Consider the following 22,733-nt stretch of genomic DNA (forward strand, 5'->3'; position numbering starts at 1 on the left):
GATAGCTGCATTGCTGTTTTCACACTGCTGTGCAAACTGCTTTTTTAAAAGTAAAAATACTTTTCTTCCTCTTTTCTGCACAGTTACCAAGCGTTCATTTTTCCACACTTTTGTGTGCAGCAGTCCTGCTTATTAGGCTGCCTGCTGCCATACTTGGACTGAGAGCATCATTGTCAGCCTCCTAAAATCTCTATGGAGCTTCCAATTCTCCCCAATACTATATATACCTTGTACCTGGTCATACACCTGCCTATTTCAGCCTGTTAAAGTGAGGTGTAATCTATAGTGGGCCTGAGATAGTAGTTCAGCCTCCTAAAATCTCTAGGGAGCTTCCAATTCTCCCCAATACTATATACACCTTGTACCTGGTCATACACCTGCCTATTTCAGCCTGATAAATTGAGGTGTAATCTATAGTGGGCCTGAGATGATAGTTCAGCCTCCTAAAATCTCTAGGGAGCTTCCAATTCTCCCCAATACTATATACACCTTGTACCTTGTTTTACAGTACCATATAGATGGTGGTATTTTGGGTACATTTTTCCAAAACTGAGGAAGTATGGTGGAAGAGGCCATGGAAGTGGGCGGGGGTTGCCAGCTGGAACTGATGGTGGTGGTGGTGCATCTTCTGGTAGTGGCAAAAGCACAATAGCACCTAAGGCAGGAGGTGTTGAGCCTGCGTCATCGTCTGGCTCCACAAGGCCTTGAAGGCTCCCTTTTCTGGGAGTAGGTAAACCGCTTTTAAAGCCGGAGCTTCAGGAACAAGTTTTGGCTTACATTGCTGACACAGCCTCCAGCTCTATCTCCCCCTCTTCTGAAGTTTCAAAAAATAAAAGCACTGAGTCGTCAGTGGCGGCTCCTGGTCAGGAACAACACATTTCCTTGTGTCCTTCACCCCTACCAAAAGTGAAGGATGGCAACAAAATTCCCATAAGTATAAGGTGATATGGAGACAGGGAAGAAAAACCCGCTCCAACACCATATGCACAAGCTCAAAACCTAATATAAATACCAGGAGAAACATAAGAGCATGCAGTCAGTTTTATGTATAAAAATATCCAAATTGTATTAAGTACCAATAATACAAAAAGATATATATATATATATATAGAGAGAGAGAGAGAGTAACAAAAGAGTGCTCATGAATAAATGTGGACAATATGTCCCATGGGACAACCCCTCAACCTACCCTGGATGGAAACAAACTGGTAAGAATACCACTAAGGGAAGTGTGACACATGTGGTGTCTCATGTCATAATGCCCTATTGACATCCACAGGCCAAATCACTGCAAATCAGTGGCCAAACAAATGCAGGTGCAACATGCATTAGGGGCATTGCGTGAGTACTCCATTTGAATAAATATCCCCAAAACTGCAAAAATATCCATAGGGTAGCTTACCAGGGAGGGGAGGAAGAGGAGAACTCAGCAGTGAGGCCCCCGACGCGTGTTTTGCGACGTCCCCCGCCGCTTTATCAAGGAGGAGATCTCAATAGGATGACAATAGGGCATTATGACATGAGACACCACATGTGTCACACTTTGCTTAGTGGTATTCTTACTGGTTTGATTCCATCCAGGGTAGGTTGAGGGGTTGTCCCATGGGACATATTGTCCGCATTTATGTATGAGCACTCTTTTGTTACTATACATATCTTTTTGTATTATTGTACTTAATACAATTTGGATATTTTTATACATAAAACTGACTGCATGCTCTTATGTTTCTCCTGGTATTTACAAAAGTGAAGGATGCGGCAGGCCACACTACAGATTACTCCATGGAGCTCTTTTCACATACCATGCCTGGGTTATCAAGTCAAATCGTGAATTCTCCAGTCCAAGATGAATCTGACATGGAGTGCACTGATGCACAGCACCTGCTAGATTTTCCTGCTGGTACATTCACTCAGAGCACTAGATTATCCTCGCAGTGTACTGAGCCAGAATCTGACCCTGATGAAACTCAGGTGCCCCTTCCCGCATACTATACCACCTTACACGGTGACACAGAGGAAGGTGCACATGAAATTGAAGAGGAGGTGATGGATTACCCAGTTGTTGACCCAGATTGGCATCCATTGGGGAAGAGAGTGCCGCTGCCAATAGCTCAGAAGAGGAGGAGGAGGATCCACAGCAGGCATCGACATCGCAATAGCTGTTATCTGGCAGGCCCGTAGCAGTCCAAAAATGGTTTACAAAAGCCAAAAGATTTCCAGGACAGCTTGGCCAGACAGTCAAATTAGCACAGCATGCAAGGCCTCAAAATGTCTTCCATAGTAGGAAGAGTGCAGTGTGGCACTTTTTTGAACAAAATCCTAATGATCAGGCAAAGGTTATCTGTAAGAAGTGCGCAAAGACTTTTATACAAGGGAAAAATCTGAGAAATTTGAATACCAGTTGCATGCTTAGACATTTAACCACCATGCACTTGCAAGCGTGGACGGACTACCAAACCTCACGTACCACATGTGCACCTGCTCCGAATGAAGGTAGTCAGCAACGCTGCATCGCTTCCCCCACTGTAAGCCCACCAGTTAGCACACCACCAGCAGCAAATGTTGAGGTGTCATCGCAAGGCCAAAGCAGTCAGGGAATCACAATGTTATTGCTACGAAAGACTGCATCTAGGCCATCAGCAAGACCACCAACACCATCACCATCACCAACCCTCTCTCAGTCTGCCATGTCCACCTCTAGTTCCACCATATGCAGCTCTCAAGTCCAGCTCACCCTACCAGAGACTCTGAGTAGGACAAGAAAGTACTCATCCTCTCATCCGTGTACACTGTGTTTGAACGCCCATATTGCCAAACTAATCTTGTTAGAGATGATGCCCTACCGGTTGGTTGAAAGCAAAGCTGTCCGCGAACTCATGGCCTACACAGTACCACGCCATGACCTACCCAGTCGGCACTTCTTTTCTCGAAAAGCCATCCCAGCCCTCCACCTGCATGTGAAAGACCGCATTGTCCATGCACTAAAACAGTCAGTGAGTGCAAAGGTGCACCTCACAACAGATGCATGGTCCAGTAGGCATGGCCAGGGCCGTTACGTGTCCATCACTGCGCACTGGGTTAATGTGGTGGATGCAGGGTCCACAGGGGACAGCGGCGGTGGGACAGTGCTGTCTAGCCCACGGTATAGGAAACAGTTGGCTTCTCCTCCTCCAGAAGCGAAAGCTCGTCCACAGAGCGCAGTCACACGAGCACTCCATCCGCAGCTGCCAGTGTTGCACACGAGATGTCCCACTATCGAACAGCTAGTGGTAAGCGTCAGCAGGCTGTGTTGAAGATGATGTGCTTGGGCGACAACAGACACACCGCGGAGGTACTGGACGACTAATTGCAGTGACAAACTGAGTCATGGCTGGGCAGTCTACATCTTGAGGCAGGCAAGGTAGTTAGTGATAACGGCCGGAATTTTGTGGCAGCCATAGCCCTTTCAAAACTCAGACACATACCTTGCCTGGCTCAAACCTTGAACCTGGTGGTGCAGTGCTTCCTCAATAATTATCCGGAGTTAACAGCCCTGCTCCATAAGGTGCGAAGACTGTGCTCGCACATCCGCCGGTCGCCCATACACTCCAGTCGTATGCAAAAGCTGCAGCGATTGCTCCACCTTCCCAAGCACCGTCTAATTATCAAAGTTGCAAAAAGGTGGAACTCAACCCTGCACATGGTTCAGAGGCTTTGCGAACAGAGGCAAGCTGTAATGCATTTGTGGGAGGATACATGGGCAGGCAGTTTGAGGGCAGACATGGAGTTGTCTGGTGTGCAGTGGTCGAAGCTGAAAGACCTCTGTAAAGTCCTTCAGTGTTTTGAGGAATGCACACGGCTGGTAAGCTCAGATGACGCCATCATAAGCATGAGCATCCCACTTATGCGTCTGCACATGCAAACTTTGACGCACATTAAGGAGCAGGCATCTGCAGCCGAGGAGGAAGAGGATTTTTAATGTTTAAACTATGCTATATATACCTGGTATCCAGTGTTACTGTACCCTTTCTCAACTTTCTACAATCTTGTCGAATCCATACTGGGCCTGAGACCGTCTGAGTCTGCCTCCTGATATATAGACATAGATTTTTAGTGTGTATACTATGCTACATATATACCTGTTATCCGGTGATACTGTACCCTTTCTCAACTTTCTACAATCTTGTCGAATCCATACAGGGCCTGGGACCATATGAGTTTGCCTCCTGATATATAGACATAGATTTTTAATTTTTAAACTATGCTATATATACCTGGTATCCGGTGATACTGTACCCTTTCTCAACTCTCTACAATCTTGTCGAATCCATACTGGGCCTGAGACCGTCTGAGTCTGCCTCCTGATTAGAGATGAGCGGTGTTCGAGTCGACCTGTTCGCCAAGTTAAAATTCGAGCTGTTTTGGGCGGTGTTCGAGCCGTTCGTCGAACTCGAACACTTTGCTTAAAATTCAGCTGTTCGAGGTTCCGTTCGAGAACGGTTCGTTCACCAAAAGCGTAACTTTATTTTCACATTAATAATGGTTTTCAATGTTAATAGACAGTTTCATGGCATAGTAGCGGTGTCTGGTAGCCAGCGGTGTAGTACACCTGTCAAGGAGCTACACCGTGTGTGTTTCTAATAATTTTTTACCACATCTTGTCCAGAAAATCCTTTTGGGCCTTGTAGCACTGTCTGCTACTCAGCAGAGGAGCCCACCCTTGAACCTAGCTATGCCGCCTGTTTATGAAAGGACCAGTTTTTGACTGCATTTAGCCCAGTTAATACTTTGGGCCTAGTAACTGTGTCTGCTACTCAGCAGAGGAGCCCACCCGTGAACCAAGCTGTGCCGCCTGTTTATGTAAGAACCATTTTTTAACTCTATTTATCCCAGTGAATACTTTGGGCCTAGTACCTGTATCTACTGCTCAGCAGAGGAGCCCACCCGCGAACCTAGCTATGCCGCCTGTTTACGTAAGCACTGTCTGCTTCTCAGCAGAGTTGCCCACCCGTGAACCAAGCTATGCCGCCTGTTTATGTAAGAACTGCGTGCTACTCAGCAGAGGAGCCCAGCTGTTAAGCAAGCTGCAGTACCTGTGGTTTGGACACTTAATTTTTTCACATTCTTTCTGGAATGCCGGTTATGCCTAATTCCGGAATTCCGGTTGACCTGCACTTACTGGGAAATCCTCGTTCACGGGGAAGAATTGGAATCCCAGATCCCCATCACTAACGGGGTTCAGCAGGTTATCCGCACCTGTAAGCGACACACACTGGTCCTTTCAGTGTAGCGCGCATGCAGCCCCGGACGTGTAAGGGCATGACAGACCTGTTATTGCTCGATCTCGCGTGCCAGAGCCTCGCGTGTCCCTCTAGTAAGCTGGACGCGGACCGAGGGGGCATGCTGGAGTCTCGTTTGTTAATGGAATTAAGCTGACAAATCGCTAGCACAGCCAAAAACAGGCATGCACCACCACCCACAGAATCGACAAAGCTTCAAATCTGTCCATCCTTTCCGTGGCTGGCATGGTTGAGGTTGCCTGTGTGGACTCCAATTAAGACGCAGGCTCCATTCATGGTGGGTCCCTTCTGGACATTCTTTTATGGTTCAGCTTTGCAACCATACTGCCCCCGGAAACCAAACACTTTGCCTTCATGGACGCTGTTCGGAGGGTCGTGTGAATAACACCGCCCGATCGTGAGTTGGCATAATTTATGGTGGGAAGTTTTTTTTTATTTTAGATTTTTATTCCAGCCTTTCTTGACTTTATAAGGGCATGACATGCCTATATCTGTGTCTCCTCCTCCTCCTTTTACACCTCCACCTGTTTTCTATATGTAGTTGCCCTTTTCCATATGTTATTTGTGTCTTCTGAGCATTTTGTCTGCTTTGGGACACCTTTTAAGGTGTTTTGTAATTGTTTTCTATGTGTTTGTATGTGTTTGTGCTTGCCTGCCATTGTTTTCAAAGGGGTTCAACGGTGTTCGTCGAACGTTCGGAGAACATTCAACGAACTTGCCTCCTGTTCGACGAACCGAACTCGAACACTAGTGGGGTGGCTCAACACTACTATTGATATATACTGTAGACGTACATTTTTAATGTTTAAACTATGCTATATATACCTGGTATCTGGTGATACTGTACCCTTTCTGCTAGGAAGTCCTCCTCCACCCACCACTATAAGTGTATCATTGACACCTGGAACATTGGCCCACATGTGTGATTATTTCTTGCGGATCTTCTTTTTATATTGTGATGTGATCCATCCTGAGCGTGTGAGAGTCTGTGGGTTACTCCTGCAATTTATATGTAGATTTAAAAAATAACCCCAACACTGTATACAGCTCTACGCTTGTGATACATTACCCATTTACTGCTTTTTATATTCTGGTCTAATCCAAACTGACCAAGTGAGAGTCTGTTTCTGACTGTGGAAATAAATACTGAGATTGACAATGACCCCTACACTGTATACAGCTGTACGCTTCAGATCCATTACCGTTTTATGGCTTTTTATATTATGTTGAAATCCATACTGAGCCTGAGCGCGTCTGTGTCTGCCTCCTGAAATATATACGGAGATTTAGAATGTTTAAACTATCTAATATATAAAGCTCAAAGTGTGTATGTACAGTATGTATGTGTGCATGTATGTATGTGTGTGTGTGTATATCCGGGATAGGCATCCGCACTGTCGCAGCTACAGCCACAAAATTTGGCACAGTCACACGTCTGGACACTGAGAGCGTCCTAGGCTAAGTTGTGAGGCGAAATTTTAACCCCGCGCGTTCCAATTCACCAGACAATTTTACCTCTGTCTACATAATGGGGAAAAAGTGTGTGCGTGTCAAGCCCCGCCCCTCATTATGATGTCATAATGCCCCTATCTACATAATGGGGAAACAGTGTGCGCGCATCAAGCCCCGCCCCTCATTATGATGTCATAATGGTTGCCATGGCGACGCTGATGTCATCATAGGTTGCAAGCCCCGCCACTCATTATGATGTCATAATGGTTGACTATGGGATGGAGGATGTGTGATGGGTATATGGGCATGGGACTATGGGATGGAGGATATGTATGATGGGTATATGGGCACGGGACTATGGGATGGCGGCTATGTATATGGGCATGGGACTATGGGATGGAGGATGTGTGATGGGTATATGGGCACTGGATTATGTGATGGAGGATATGTATGATGGGCATATGGGCACGGGACTATGGGATGGTGGATATGTATATGGGCATTGGAATGTTATGATTGAGTCACCGAGGAGGAAAAAACAAAACACAAACTCAGCCCAGAAAATCAGAGAGGTTGGAAACTAGTGGATTGCAGAACCCTAATCCTATCACACAACTAGCAGTAGCTGTGGAGTGTTCCTACGGTGATCCTAGACACCTCGTCACAGCCGGAGATCTAAATAAGCCTAAAGAGAGAAAAGGGAAAAACTGACTGCCCCAGAGCAGACCCCAAAGCAACAGGCAGCCCCCAACATATAATGACGGTGAAACAAGATGAAAACACTAACACAGATAGAAAGATAGGTTGAGCAAACGATAGGGCCCAAGCTAAATAAAAAGGACAGGACAGAAAAGCTGCTATCTGCAATGCGAGAAAACCCTGCTAAAAGTATTACCAACACAAGTGATAAGCAAAAAGGACCCTGAAGTTACTAGACTTCAAACCCTATATCAGCACTCAGAATATTCTGAAAGCAGAGCAAAAGAGAACACTGATCAAGGAATAAGAATCCAGCACACCCCCGGTCGGGGATGGCTGAACTCAAAAAACAAGGTAAACAAAACCAAAACTAATAAGTTCAATAGCAGAGCAAAAACTTATCTCTGGGAAGAAGGAATCAGACTGGTCTCCAAGAATCCAGCAGAGAAATCACCAGCCACTCAGAAGGGCGTCGGCTGCCTTATATCCAGTCTGAAGTTCCTGTTACCCAGTCACAGTCCACAGATCAGGTGTTTGATTTCTTTCATCCAAATCAGCCTCACTACCTTCCTTCACCAGAAGAGGGAGATCCTCGGACACAAAAGGTGAATGAACAGATGAGCTCACAACAGTACCTCCCCCTTGAGGAGGGGTCACCGAACCCTCATCCAAGCCACCAGGCTGATCAGGATGAGCCCGATGAAAAGCACGCACCAATCTTTCGGCATGAATATCAGAGGCAGAGACCCAGGAATTATCCTCCTGACCATAACCCTTCCACTTAACCAAATACTGGAGTCTCCGTCTAGCCAGATGGGAATCCAGTATCTTCTCTACCTCATATTCCATGTTACCTTCAACCAACACAGGGTCAGGAGGTGCCGCCATAGGAACCTCTGGTTCAACAAACCTCTTCAACAAGGACTTATGAAACACATTATGAATCTTAAATGTGACAGGAAAAGCCAACCGAAAAGAGACAGGATTAATAATCTCCAAAATCTTGTAAGGTCCAATAAATCTAGGTTTAAACTTTGGAGAAGCCACTTTCATAGAGATATTCTTTGATGAGAACCAGACCATATCACTCACCTTAAACCGGGGACCAATGGTCCTATGCCGGTTAGAAAACCGCTGGACCTTTTCCTGGGAAAGAGACAACTTATCCACCACTTGGTCCCAAATCTGCTGCATTCTTTCCACCACAGTGTCAACCCCTGGACAGGCAGAAGACTCCACCTGCCCTGAAGAAAATCGAGGATGAAAACCAAAGTTACAGAAAAAGGGTGACATCAAAGTGGCAAAACTAGCTCTATTATTTAAAGCAAATTCAGCCAAGGGTAAAAATGAGACCCAATCATCCTGATCAGCAGATATAAAACATCTCAAATAAGCCTCCAAAGTCTGGTTTGTTCTCTCCGTCTGCCCATTGGTCTGAGGGTGAAATGCAGAGGAGAAAGACAACTGAATTCCCAACTTGGAACAAAAGGTCCTCCAGAATGTAGAGACAAACTGACTGAATGTTCTCAGGAATCCCGTGCAAGCGAACCACCTGTTGCAAAAACAAGGGCACCAACTCTGAGGAAGATGGCAACTTAGGGAGTGGTACAAGATGGACGATCTTAGAGAATCTATCACAAATCACCCAGATAACAGTCATCCTCTGAGAGACAGGCAGAACAGAAAAAAAATCCATTGAAATATGGGTCCATGGCCTCCTGGGCACCGGCAAAGGCATCATCAACCCACTAGAACGAGAACAAGGCTTAGATCGAGAGCAAGTCCCAAAGGACTGCACAAAATTTCTGACATCACGAGACAAGGCAGGCCACCAAAAAGACCGACTCACCAAATCTCTAGTACCAAAAATGCCATGATGACAAGCCAACGCGGAGCAATGAACCTCAGACATCACTTTCCTCCTCCACTGGTCAGGAACATACAACCTACCACTGGGATAACGCTCAGACTTATCCTCCTGAAACTTCTCCAGAGCATGTCTCAAATCAGGCGAGATGGCAGAAAGAACCACCCCCTCACCTAAGATGGTAGCAGGCTTGGTCACAATAGGAGAATCAGCCAAAAAACTCCTAGAGAGGGCATCAGCCTTAATGTTCTTAGTGCCCGGAAGAAAGGAGACCACAAAATCAAAACGTGTGAAAAACAAGGCCCACCTGGCCTGTCTTGGATTCAAGCGCTTAGCCGACTCGAGGTAGATCAAATTCTTGTGGTCAGTGAGGACCACAACTTGATGTCTAGCTCCCTCCAACCAACGTCTCTACTCCTGAAATGCCCACTTCATGGCCGACAGTTCTCGATTCCCCACATCATAGTTGCGTTCCGAAGGAGAGAACTTTCGGGAAAAGAAGGCAAAGGGGTTCATTTTAGATGTTACAGGATCTTTTTGGGACAAAACAGCTCCTGCACCAGTCTCTGAAGCATCCACCTCCACCTGAAATGGAAGTGAGACATCGGGTTGTCGCAAATCCGGAGAAGAAGTGAACCTCTGCTTCAGCTCCTGAAAAGAAGAAACAGCCTCTGGAGACCAATTCAGCAAATCAGCACCCTTCTTAGTCAAATCAGTCAATGGTTTGGCAATAACAGAAAAATTGGCTATAAACTTACGATAAAAATTAGCAAAACCCAAAAACTTCTGGAGAGCCTTCAAAGAAGTGGGCTGCACCCAATCATAAATGGCCTGTACCTTGGCCGGGTCCATTTCAATAGTTGACGGAGACAAAATAAATCCCAAAAATGAAATCTTCTGTACACCAAAAAGACATTTCGATCCCTTAACATACAGGGAGTTTTCACTCAAAATCCGGAACACAGTCCGAACATGTTCCACATGAGAGTCCCAATCCCTGGAAAAGATCAAAATATCATCCAAATAGATGATCAGAAACTTATCCACAAAGTCCTGGAAAATATCATTCATGAAGCACTGGAAGACAGAAGGGGCGTTAGTGAGCCCAAAAGGCATCACCAGGTACTCAAAATGTCCCTCCGGAGTATTAAATGCTGTCTTCCATTCATCCCCATGCTTAATGCGAATAAGATTATACGCCCCTCTGAGGTCAAGCTTGGTAAACCAGCAAGCACCTTCAACTCTAGAAAATAGGTCAGAAATCAGGGGTAACGGATACTGATATTTAACAGTAATTTGCTTAAGGGAGCGATAGTTAATACAGGGCCTTAATGAACCATCCTTCTTGGCCACAAAAACACAAAAAAAAACAGCACCCAAGGGTGAAGAGGATGGTTTAATATGACCCTTCTCCAATGACTCCTTAATATAAGAACGCATAGCCTCATGTTCGGGTACAGATAAATTAAAAAGTCGACCCTTGGGAAATTTACACCCCGGACTCAGCTCAATTGCACAGTCATAACTCCTATGAGGAGGCAAAGACGCAGACTTACTCTCACTAAACACTTCATAAAAATCAGCCAAATAGTCAGGAACCTCATGCGACTGGGGAGAGGTGGAGAAAACAGGAGTGTCACTAAGAGCACACCGACAACCCCAACTCACCACAGACACAGATTTCCAATCCAAAACTGGATTATGGATTTGCAACCAGGGGAACCCCAGCACGATGGTATTATGCAAATTATGCAACACCAAAAATCTGCAATTTTCCTGATGGTCTGGGGGAACCCGCATTACCACCTGGGTCCAAAACTGAGGTTTATTCTTCGCCAAAGGAGTAGCATCAATACCCCTCAAAGGAATAGGCGTCCGCAGGGGTGTCATAGGGAAACCACAACGTTTAGCAAAATCCAAATCCATTAGGTTCAAGGCAGCTCCTGAATCCACAAAGGCTTTAGCAGAAAATGTGGACAGGGAGCAGATCAGAGTAATTGCCAGAAGAAACTTAGGTTGTACACCACCTACAGCAATGTGTGTGCAAAACGTTTCTCTCGTTTAGGGCAGACAGAAATAATATGAGAGGCATCTCCACAGAAAAAGCACAACTTATTATGCCTTCTAAACTCCTGACGTTGTGCCCTAGACAAAACTCTATCACATTGCATAGGTTCAGACATTTGTTCAACAGGTGGCAGCATTTCCCGTGTAATTTTACGTTCACGTAAACGCCGATCAACCTGAATGGCTAATGACATAGAATTGTCAAGACCAGAGGGAACAGGAAATCCCACCATAGTATCTTTTACGGTTTCTGACAAACCCTTCCGAAAGAGAGCTGCCAAGGCACCATCATTCCAAGTGGTGAGGACCGCCCACTTTCGGAATTTTTGACAGTACAGTTCTGCAGAATCTTGACCCTGGCTCAATGCCAACAGGGTCTTTTCAGCTTGATCAATCGCATTAGGTTCATCATACAACAACCCCAAGGCCTGAAAAAATGCGTCCACATTAGTTAGAATAGGATCATCTGGTACTAAAGAAAACGCCCAATCCTGGGGATCGCCGCGCAGCAAGGAGATGACAATTTTAACCTGCTGCGCAGAGCTCCCCGATGAGTTAGGCTTCAAGGCAAGAAGTAATTTACAATTATTCTTAAAATTCAAAAATTTAGACCAATCCCCAAAAAACACATCAGGATTGGGGATTTTTGGTTCAGCAGCGTATGAATGAGCAAGATAGGTGGAAATTCCTCGCACTTCAGCAGCAAGCTGCTCCACACGATGAGACAATTGCTTAAACTCCATCAGAAAAAAAAAATATTCCTCCTATGGCCTCAGAGAAAAAGAGGAAAAAATATACACAAAAAAATATTCTGACACTTTTTTTTTTTTTTTTAACAATTCCTTCCTGCTTATGAGAACCCTAGAATCTGCGGTATGGCTGGTGATTCTATTATGATTGAGTCACCGAGGAGGAAAAAACACAAACTCAGCCCAGAAAATCAGAGAGGTTGGAAACTAGCGGATTGCAGACCCCTAATCCTATCACATAACTAGCAGTAGCCGTGGAGTGTTCCTACGGTGATCCTAGACACCTCGTCACAGCCGGAGATCTAAATAAGCCTAAAGAGAGAAAAGGGAAAAACTGACTGCCCCAGAGCAGACCCCAAAGCAACAGGCAGCTCCCAACATATAATGACGGTGAAACAAGATGAAAACACTAACACAGATAGAAAGATAGGTTGAGCAAACGATGGGGCCAAGCTAACTAAAAAGGACAGGACAGAAAAGCTGCTGTCTGCAATCCGAGAAAACCCTGCTAAAAATATTACCAACACAACTGATAAGCAAAAAGGACCCTGAAGTCACTAGACTTCAAACCCTATATCAGCACTCAGAATATTCTGAAAGCAGAGCAAAAGAGAACACTGATCAAGGAATAAGAATCCAGCACACCCCCGGTCGGGGATGGCTGAACTCAAAAAACAAGGTAAACAAAACCAAAACTAATAAGTTCAACAGCAGAGCAAAAACTTATCTTTGGGAAGCAGGAATCAGACTGGTCTCCAAGAATGCAGCAGTGAAATCACCAGCCACTCAGAAGGGCGTCGGCTGCCTTATATCCAGTCTGAAGTTCCTGTTACCCAGTCACAGTCCACCTGATCAGGTGTTTAGTTTCTTTCATCCAAATCAGCCTCACTACCTTCCTGGGAGTAGGTTAACCGCTTTTAAAGCCGGAGCATCAGGAACTGGTTTTGGCTTACATTGCCGAAACAGACTCCAGCTAATATGCCCTCCTCTTCTGAAGTTTCAAAAAATGCAAGCACTGAGTCGTCAAGTGCTGGCTCCTGGTCAGGAAGAACCCCTTTCCTTGTGTCCTTCACCCCCACCAAAAGTGAATGATGCAGCAGGCCACACTTCACATTAGTCCATTTAGCTCTTTCTCACATACCATGCCTGGGTTATCAAGTCAAATCATGAATTCCCCAGTCCAAGATGAATCTGACATGGAGTGTGGGTGGCCAGCCAGGGCAGTGCGGTTAATCGGTACTGGGCCGGTGTCTCAGAGGGATGTGTCACGGTGGTGGTGATCCGGTCCGTGACGCTGGGCGTCCATGCAAAGGGGTGAATAACGTTTATAGGTGAATGATACGTGACGCCACCTGTGGTTTCTGATCAGATTGACCCGCGCTGCAGTGTCGCTTCTCTGGGACAGATGTTGCGGTGCAGCTAAGATGTAGAAGCCCTGCACAGGTAGGGCCATAGTCGCAGGGCAGATGAAAGAGTTGGTAGATGGTGTGCAGTGCAGGATGTAGCAGAGCCGTGCACCAGGCACAGGAGAAAGCTGACAGACACAGTCGTGCAGTTCCTTTACCTGTACTTGCTAAGTGCCATCCAGGACCCAGAGTACAGATGGAGAAGGAGTTGGTCAGCCTGGAAGCAAATTTGGAATTCTCTCTCTGCAGATAGGTAGTGTGGCCTCCGTTCTAGCGCTTATCTGAGGTACTCGCAGTACTGAGTTCACTGAAGTTCCCCCTGTTGACTCTCTTTTGAAACTTTCTCGTAGGGCAGGCAGCCGTAGCCTTTTCCTTCTGGCTCATGCAAGTCGCTGCTGGGGCCTCCGAGCCTTAGTTGGGAACAGAGCATTTACAGCTGCTACTTCCTCCGGTTTCTGCTGCAGGACCGTCAGTGTCCATACAAAGTCAAAGACCGGAATCCTGACCATGCGCTCCAGCTAGGAGTGAGCCTTAACTCTGCTCATCCTCCAGCTCCCCTTCTCACGTACACACACTTCCCCTTCCGTTCACAGACTGTCCTAACTTCCCTCCTCCCGACCACAGAGAGCAGCTCCTCAGCAGTCAGGTTCAGAGCTCTCCCTGCTGGCCTGGAGTGGGAACTGTGTTGTGTGTTGGTTTAACTGCTATAGAGATCCTTCTTTGCTCCCAAGCATGACATCACACTCCCTAGGAGGAAGGTAATGCCACTGTGGCGAACGTACTCCTGGGGGCGCCACAAGTGCACTGATGCCCAGCCACTGCTAGATGATTCTGCTGGTACATTGACACAGACCACTACATTCCCCTCGCACTCTACACAGCCAGAATCTGACCCTGATGAAACTCAGGTTCCCCTTCCTGCATACTATACCACGTTACACGGTGACAAAGAGGAAGGTGCAGATGAAAGTGCAGGTTCCTTGAGCAGGTCGGGGGGGCATACTCATGGGCGACGGCACTGGCACAGGGCCCCTCATAGTACTCAAAAGTGTCTCTGCCGGTGGGAGGGGTGTCTCTGCCGGTGGTGGGCCCACCCACCCGCCGTCAGACACACCGCCATACTATGAGTAGCCCTGTGCCAGTGCCGTCGCCAATGAGTGGGCTTGCTCAGGATCACAGCACTTGCAAAGTTGAAATACTTACCTCTTCCTGCTCCACCGTCGTGATGTCTTCCGCGTTTCCTGATAGTGACATTCTGGTCAGAGAGCGCAATGACATCACGTCTGTACGCCCTCTGCCTAAACAGTCAAAGTGCAGAGAGATGCAAGATGGGGACGACGAGGAGTCCAGACTAGTACAGGGATTTCTTAGCGAGGAGACTTATTTAATTGTTTTAAAGGTTGGGAGCAATTTTTGGGGAGCACTATACTCTGGAGAATGATATATGGGGCCCACCATACACTGGAGCATTCCAAAAGTGGACATCAGACACTGGAGCAACATTTACAGGGCCCATTATACACTGGAGCATTAGAAATGGGGCCCATTATATATGGATCATTATTTGGGCCCATAAGACAGTGGAGGTTCATCCTTGGGGACCAACATATAATGTAGCATTATGTGGAGCTCATCATATACTGTATCGAACATTATATGGGACCAATGATTCTGTATAGAGAAATATATGGGCCTCATTACTCTGTATAGCGCACTACGCGGTGGCCATAATAATGTATGGAGTAATATACTGTCCGTTTTTGGAGCTATTGAAGAATTTAAAATGGATATCAGTCATGTGATGTAAGAAGTGAAGTATTTTTCATTGTACTATACCGCTATTTCTCTGCCGTATCAGAGGATCATGAATTTTGGCATGTGTTAAAGGAGCCCATGAAAATCTGGAGCCAGCCCTACCCCCCCCCACAACTTTAGCCAAATAACCCCCAGTTTTCAATGCCTAACTATTATTATAAAGTAAATTAAGGTTGACAAGCTTAAGTAATAAGAATTGATGTTTTTGGCATTAAAATGGGCACTGTAGGTGTGTTTCTTATCCTCCACTCACTGCCAACTTTTCTTCCCCATTGACTTGCATTGGGTTTCGTGTTTCAGTCGGCCTTTGACTTTTCACGATAATCGGCCAAATGCTTTCGACCCGACTTTTGCGAAAGTCGGGTTTTATGAAACCTGACTCGACCCGAAAAAAGGCAAAGTTGCTCATCTCTATGGCAGAACATTTTCCTGTTAAAAAACACAGGGTTGATATTGGAGATTAATTTGTATACAGCTCAGGACTTAATTTGTTTGCAAGGTATTCTTCATTATTGCTTTAATACTTGATTATAAAGTTAAATGTTTCTCCATCTTCCATTATGCAATTGTCTCTTCAGAGAGGAAGAGGACTAGAACTCTAGTGCCACCTATTGGAAGTAGCAATCCTAAAAGTCAATGTCGACCCTTTATCGAGCCTTGTTACATGACTTAGGATAAAAGCCAAGCCAGAATCTCAGTTTGCAGACACTGTGTTTCGGGGTACTGCCCCTCGTCAGTGAAAGCGTGAGATCTAGCTTGGCTGTATGAGAGGCGTCTGACCAATATCCAAGAAGTATAATTTCTCCTTGCGGAGAATGACATGCTAAGCATGTCGAGATGAGGAGACTTAAAGCCACCATGCTCCTCTAGGAAATATGCTAATTATGCAAATTGTCTCTTCAGAGAGGAAGAGGACTAAAACTCTAGTGCCACCTATTGGAGGTAGCCATCCTAAAAGTCAATGTCGACCCTTTAACGAGCCTTGTTACATGACTTAGGATAAAAGCCAAGCCAGAATCTCAATTTGCAGACAATTTGGCTTGGCTTTTATCCTAAGTCATGTGACAAGGCTCGTTAAAGGGTCGACATTGAATTTTAGGATTGCTACTTCCAATAGGTGGCAATTGAGTTCTAGTCCTCTTCCTCTCTGGAGACAATTTGCATAATTAGCATATTTCCCAGAGGAGCATTGTGGCTTTAAGTCTCCTCATCTCGACATGCTTAACATGTCATTCTCTGCAAGGAGAAATGATACTTCTTGGATATCTATCTTCCATATAATGGTTAAAATAGGTTAGGATTAGAGTTGAGCGAAACGGGTCGAAAAAATTCAAAAGTCGCCGACTTTTGGCAAAGTCGGGTTTCATGAAACGAAACCCGACCCTAGGATGAGGTCGGCCACGAGGTCGGCGACTTACGTGCCAAAGTCGCGTTTCAAAAGTTTGTTTTGCGCTCTTTTTCAGCCAATCAGGATCCACGGACACTGTGGGCAACGTGATGACATAGGCACGGGTCACCACCATCTTTCAGAAGGGCATGCAAGTGATTGGCTTGCTTTGGTGGGCGTCACAGGGGGTATAAAAGGGCGTGCACGCTGACCGCCATCTTACTTCTGCCGATCTTAGTATAGGGAGAGGTTGCTGCTGATTCTGTAGGGAGAGCGTTAGGCAGGGAAGAAGACAAAAAAACTGCTTCTGCTGCTAGCGATTTGGCCTGCACAACACACCAGTCACTATGTGTGCAGTGCAAGGGGAGGCTATATAGTGGTGTATCAGTGGTGTTGGTTGTTGGGCTGCCTTTTAAGGCTTCCTGACAGGCTGGCATTGCTGTTTACCCACTGCTCCGCAAACTGCTTTTTTAAAAGCAATCCCAATTTTTTTTTTGTCCTGCTGAGAAGAAAAAAAAACTGCTTCTGCTGCTAGCAATTTGGCCTGCACAACACACCAGTCACTGTGTGTGCAGTGCAAGGGGAGGCTATATAGTGGTGTATCAGTGGTGTTGGTTGTTGGGCTGCCTTCTAAGGCTTCCTGACAGGCTGGCATTGCTGTTTACCCACTGCTCCGCAAACTGCTTTTTTAAAAGCAATCCAATCTCCCTTATCCTCTAGTCACTTTTGTCACAGCTGTGCCATCGAGCCTGTCACATAGCGCTCAGATATTCATTGGGCCTCACACAATCCAAAAGTGTCCAGTGTCCAAAAGTGTGTGCATAGATTCAAAATCTTCCTTATCCTCTAGTCACTTTTGTCACAGCTGTGCCATCGAGCCTGTCACATAGCGCTCAGATATCAGTGGGCCTCACACAATCCAAAAGTGTCCACTGTCCACAAGTGTGTGCAGAAATTCAAAATCTCCCTTATCCTCTAGTCACTTTTGTCACAGCAGTGTCATTGAGCCTGTCACATAGCGCTCAGATATCAGTGGGCCTCACACAATCCAAAAGTGTCCAGTGTCCAAAAGTGTGTGCAGATATTCAAAATCTCCCTTATCCTCTAGTCACTTTTGTCACAGCAGTGCCATCGAGCCTGTCACATAGTGCTCAGATATCAGTGGGCATCACACAATCCAAAAGTGTCCAGTGTCCAAAAGTGTGTGCAGATATTCAAAATCTCCCTTATCCTCTAGTCACTTTTGTCACAGCAGTGCCATCGAGCCTGTCACATAGCGCTCAGATATAAGTGGGCCTCACACAATCCAAAAGTGTCCACTGTCCACAAGTGTGTGCAGAAATTCAAAATCTCCCTTATCCTCTAGTCACTTTTGTCACAGCAGTGCCATCGAGCCTGTCACATAGCGCTCAGATATCAGTGGGCCTCACAAAATCCAAAAGTGTCCAGTGTCCAAAAGTGTGTGCAGATATTCAAAATCTCCCTTATCCTCTAGTCACTTTTGTCACAGCAGTGCCATCAAGCCTGTCACATAGCGCTCAGATTTCAGTGGGCCTCACACAATCCAAAAGTGTCCAGTGTCCAAAAGTGTGTGCAGAAATTCAAAATCTCCCTTATCCCCTAGTCACTTTTGTCACAGCAGTGCCATCGAGCCTGTCACATAGCGCTCAGATATCAGTGGGCCTCACAAAATCCTAAAGTGTCCAGTGTCCAAAAGTGTGTGCAGATATTCAAAATCTCCCTTATCCTCTAGTCACTTTTGTCACAGCAGTGCCATCGAGCCTGTCACATAGCGCTCAGATATCAGTGGGCCTCACACAATCCAAAAGTGTCCACTGTCCACAAGTGTGTGCAGAAATTCAAAATCTCCCCTGTCCTATAGACACCTTGTACCTTGTTTTACATTACTATATAGTTTGTTGGATTTTGTCTACATTTCTACCAAAAATGAGGAAGGCTGGTGGAAGAGGCCGTGGAATTGGGCGGGGGTTGGCAGCTGGTAATGATGGTGTTGGTGGTGGATCTGATGGTAGTGGCAAGAGCAAAATAGGACCGAATGCAGGAGGTGCTGACCCTGCGTCATCGTCTGGCTACATAAGGCCTCGAACGCTTAGTTTTCTAGGAGTTGGCAAACCGCTTTTAAAGCCAGAGCATCAGGAAAAAGTTTTGTCTTACATTGCTGACTCAGCCTCCAGCTCTATCGCCTCCTCTTCTTCAGTTGTAAAAAGTAAAAGCACTGAGTCGTCATTGGAGGCTCATGTTCATGAACCACACCTTTCCTTGTGTCCTTCACCCCAACCAAGATTGAAGGATGACGCAGGCCATACTACTGATTACTCCATGGAGCTGTTTTCACATACCATGCCTGGATTATCAAGTGAAATGGTGAATTACCCAGGCCAAGATGAATCTGACATGGAGTGCACTGATGCACAGCCGCTGATGGATGATTCTGCTGGTACATTCACTCAGAGCACTACATTGTCCTCGCAGTGTACAGAGCCAGATTCTGACCCTGATGAGACTCAGGTGCCCCTTCCCGCACACTATACCACCATACACGGTGACACAGAGGAAGGTGCACATGACATAGAAGAGGAGGTGATGGATGACCCAGTTGTTGACCCAGATTGGCATCCATTGGGGGAAGAGGGTGCTGCTTCCAATAGCTCAGATGAGGAGCATCCACAGCAGACATCGACATCGCAACAGCTGTTATCTGGCAGGCCCGGAGCACTCCAAAGACAGGATCCAAACATCAAAAGAGTTGCTGGACAGCTTGTCCAGAGGGTCAAAAGATCACAGCGTGCTAGGCCGCAAAATGTCTGCCAAAGTAGGAAGAGTGCAGTGTGGCACTTTTTTGACCAAAATCCTCATGATCAGGCCAAGGTTATCTGTAAGAAGTGCGCAAAGACCTTTAGCCGAGGGAAAAATCTGAAAAATTTGAATTCCAGTTGCATGCTTAGACATTTAACCAGCATGCACTTGCAAGCGTGGACACAACACCAAACCTCAAGTGCCACATATGCAACTGATCACAACGAAGGTAGTCAGCAACGCTACATTGTTTCCCCCACTGTAAGCCCACCGGTTAGCACAGCAGCAAATGTTGAGGTGTCGTTGCAAGACCACAGCAGTCAGGGAATCCCACTGTTATATCAACGAAAGACTGATTCTAGGCCATCAGAAAGAACACCAACTCCATCACCATCATCAACCCTCTCTCAGTCCGCCCTGTCCACCGCTACTTCCACCATATGCAGCTCTCAAGTCCAGCTCACCCTCCCAGACACTATGAGTAGGTCAAGAAAGTACTTAGTCTCTCATCCGCGTACACTGGGTTTGAACGCCCACATTGCCAAACTAATCTCGTTTGAGATGATGCCCTTTCGGTTGGTGGAAAGCACAGCTTTCCGTGAACTCATGGCCTATGCAGTACCACGCTATGACCTACCCAGTCGCCACTTTTTCTCTCGCAAAGCCATCCCAGCCCTCCACCATCATGTGAAAGACCGCATTGTCCATGCACTCAAGCAGTCAGTGAGCGGAAAGGTGCACCTCACAACTGATGCATGGTCCAGTCGGCATGGCCAGGGCCGTTACGTGTCCATCACTGCGCACTGGGTTAATGTGGTGGATGCAGGGTCCACAGGGGACAGCGGTGGTGGGACAGTGCTGCCTAGCCCACGGTATAGGAAACAGTTGGCTGTAGGCGTTCGACCCTCCTCCACCTCCTCCAGAAGCGAAAGCTCGTCCACAGAGCGCAGTCGTACGAGCACTCCATCTGCAGCTGCCACTGTTGCACATGATGTGTCCCCCTATCGAGCAGCTAGTGGAAAGTGTCAGCAGGCTGTGTTGCAGATGATGTGTTTGGGCGACAGACACACCGCCGAGGTGCTGGCCGAGTACTTGAAGCGACAAACTGAGTCATGGCTGGGCAGTGTACATCTTTTTGGCAGGCAAGGTAGTTAGTGATAACGGCCGTAATTTTGTGGCAGCCATAGCCCTTTCAAAACTCAGCCACATACCTTGCTTGGCTCACACCTTGAACCTGGTGGTGCAGTGCTTCCTCAAAAATTATCCGGAGTTAACAGCCCTGCTCCAGAAGGTGCGAAGACTGTGCGCGCACATCCGCCGGTCGCCTGTACACTCCGTTCATATGCAGAAGCTGCAGCGATTGCTCCACCTTCCCAACCACCGCCTCATTACGTACGGGCCGGGGGCAGCTTGGCAGAGGTGTTCGTGGTGCACACAGCAGAAGTGGCGTTGGAGACAGGGGTTTCATGACAATGTTGTGGACTGATTTTTCAAATACCGCTCACACAACTGGTAATACTGCATCGATGGAAAGTGACAGGAGACAGCAGTTGTCAACTATGGTAACAAACTACTTTTCCTCCCATATCGATGTTCTCCCACACAGGTCATTCCCCTTTGACTATTGGGCCGCTAAACTGGACACCTGGCCTGAATTGGCCCAATATGCCTTACAGGAGCTCGCTTGCCCAGCTGCAAGTGTGCTATCAGAAAGAGTCTTCAGTGCAGCTGGATCAATCCTGACAGAAAAAAGGACCCGTCTGTCAACCCAAAATGTGGATGATCTAACCTTCATTAAAATGAACCACGCATGGGTTTCCAAGGATTTTGTCCCACCTTCCCCTGATGACACATAGAGTGACAGAAAAATGGCTTGCTTTGGTCCACCTCTTCCTGGTACTTCACCTATTTCGCCTTTTGCATCAGCTGAATGTCCAACATCAACATATGCCACTTTCTAAAACTCCCTAACTGTGCTGCCTCCCCCACCATGGCCGGGGTCACCACCTAGCGCACGACACCATGCGAGTGCCGTTGCCCTGGACAGGTGGGTAGGCCGACTCTTGGGCGCGGGCACTGGCACAGGGTCCCTCATAGTGCAATCAAGTGTCTCTGACGGTGGTGGTGCACACCCGCCGTCAGACACACCGCTGTACTATGAGGGGCCCAGTGCCAGTACCGACGCCCACGAGTGGGCCCCGCTTGCTTGGGCAGGGCCCCAGCATTTGCAATCTTTACCTCTCCCTGCTCCTCCGCTGTGTAATCTGGGCCGTCAAATCCATACTGTGCCTGACACCGTCTGAGCCTGCCTCCTGCTGTATAGACATATATTTTGAATGTGTACGCTATCCATACATGTTATCCAGGGATACGGTACCCTTTCTAACCTTTGTGCAATCACATGCAATCCATACTGGGCCTAACACCGTCTGAGCCTGCCTCATGCTGTATAGACATATATTTTGAATGTGTACGCTATCCATACATGTTATCCAGGGATACGGTACCCTTTCTAACCTTTGTGCAATCACGTGCAATCCATACTGGGCCTAACACCGTCTGAGCCTGCCTCATGCTGTATAGACATATATTTTGAATGTGTACGCTATCCATACATGTTATCCGGGGATACGGTACCCTTTCTAACCTTTGTGCAATCACGTGCAATCCATACTGGGCCTAACACCGTCTGAGCCTGCCTCCTGAGACATATATTTTGAATGTGTACGCTATCCATACATGTTATCTGGGGATACGGTACCCTTTCTAACCTTTGTGCAATCACGTGCAATCCAAACTGGGCCTAACACCGTCTGAGCCTGCCTCATGCTGTATAGACATATATTTTGAATGTGTACGCTATCCATACATGTTATCCAGGGATACGGTACCCTTTCTAACCTTTGTGCAATCACGTGCAATCCATACTGGGCCTAACACCGTCTGAGCCTGCCTCATGCTGTATAGACATATATTTTGAATGTGTACGCTATCCATACATGTTATCCAGGGATACGGTACCCTTTCTAACCTTTGTGCAATCACGTGCAATCCATACTGGGCCTAACACCGTCTGAGCCTGCCTCATGCTGTATAGACATATATTTTGAATGTGTACGCTATCCATACATGTTATCCGGGGATACGGTACCCTTTCTAACCTTTGTGCAATCACGTGCAATCCATACTGGGTCT

The sequence above is a fragment of the Dendrobates tinctorius genome, unplaced genomic scaffold (assembly GCF_039654945.1).
Source record: "Dendrobates tinctorius isolate UK_male_01 unplaced genomic scaffold, ASM3965494v1 ptg000051l, whole genome shotgun sequence".
Lineage (NCBI taxonomy): Eukaryota > Metazoa > Chordata > Amphibia > Anura > Dendrobatidae > Dendrobates > Dendrobates tinctorius.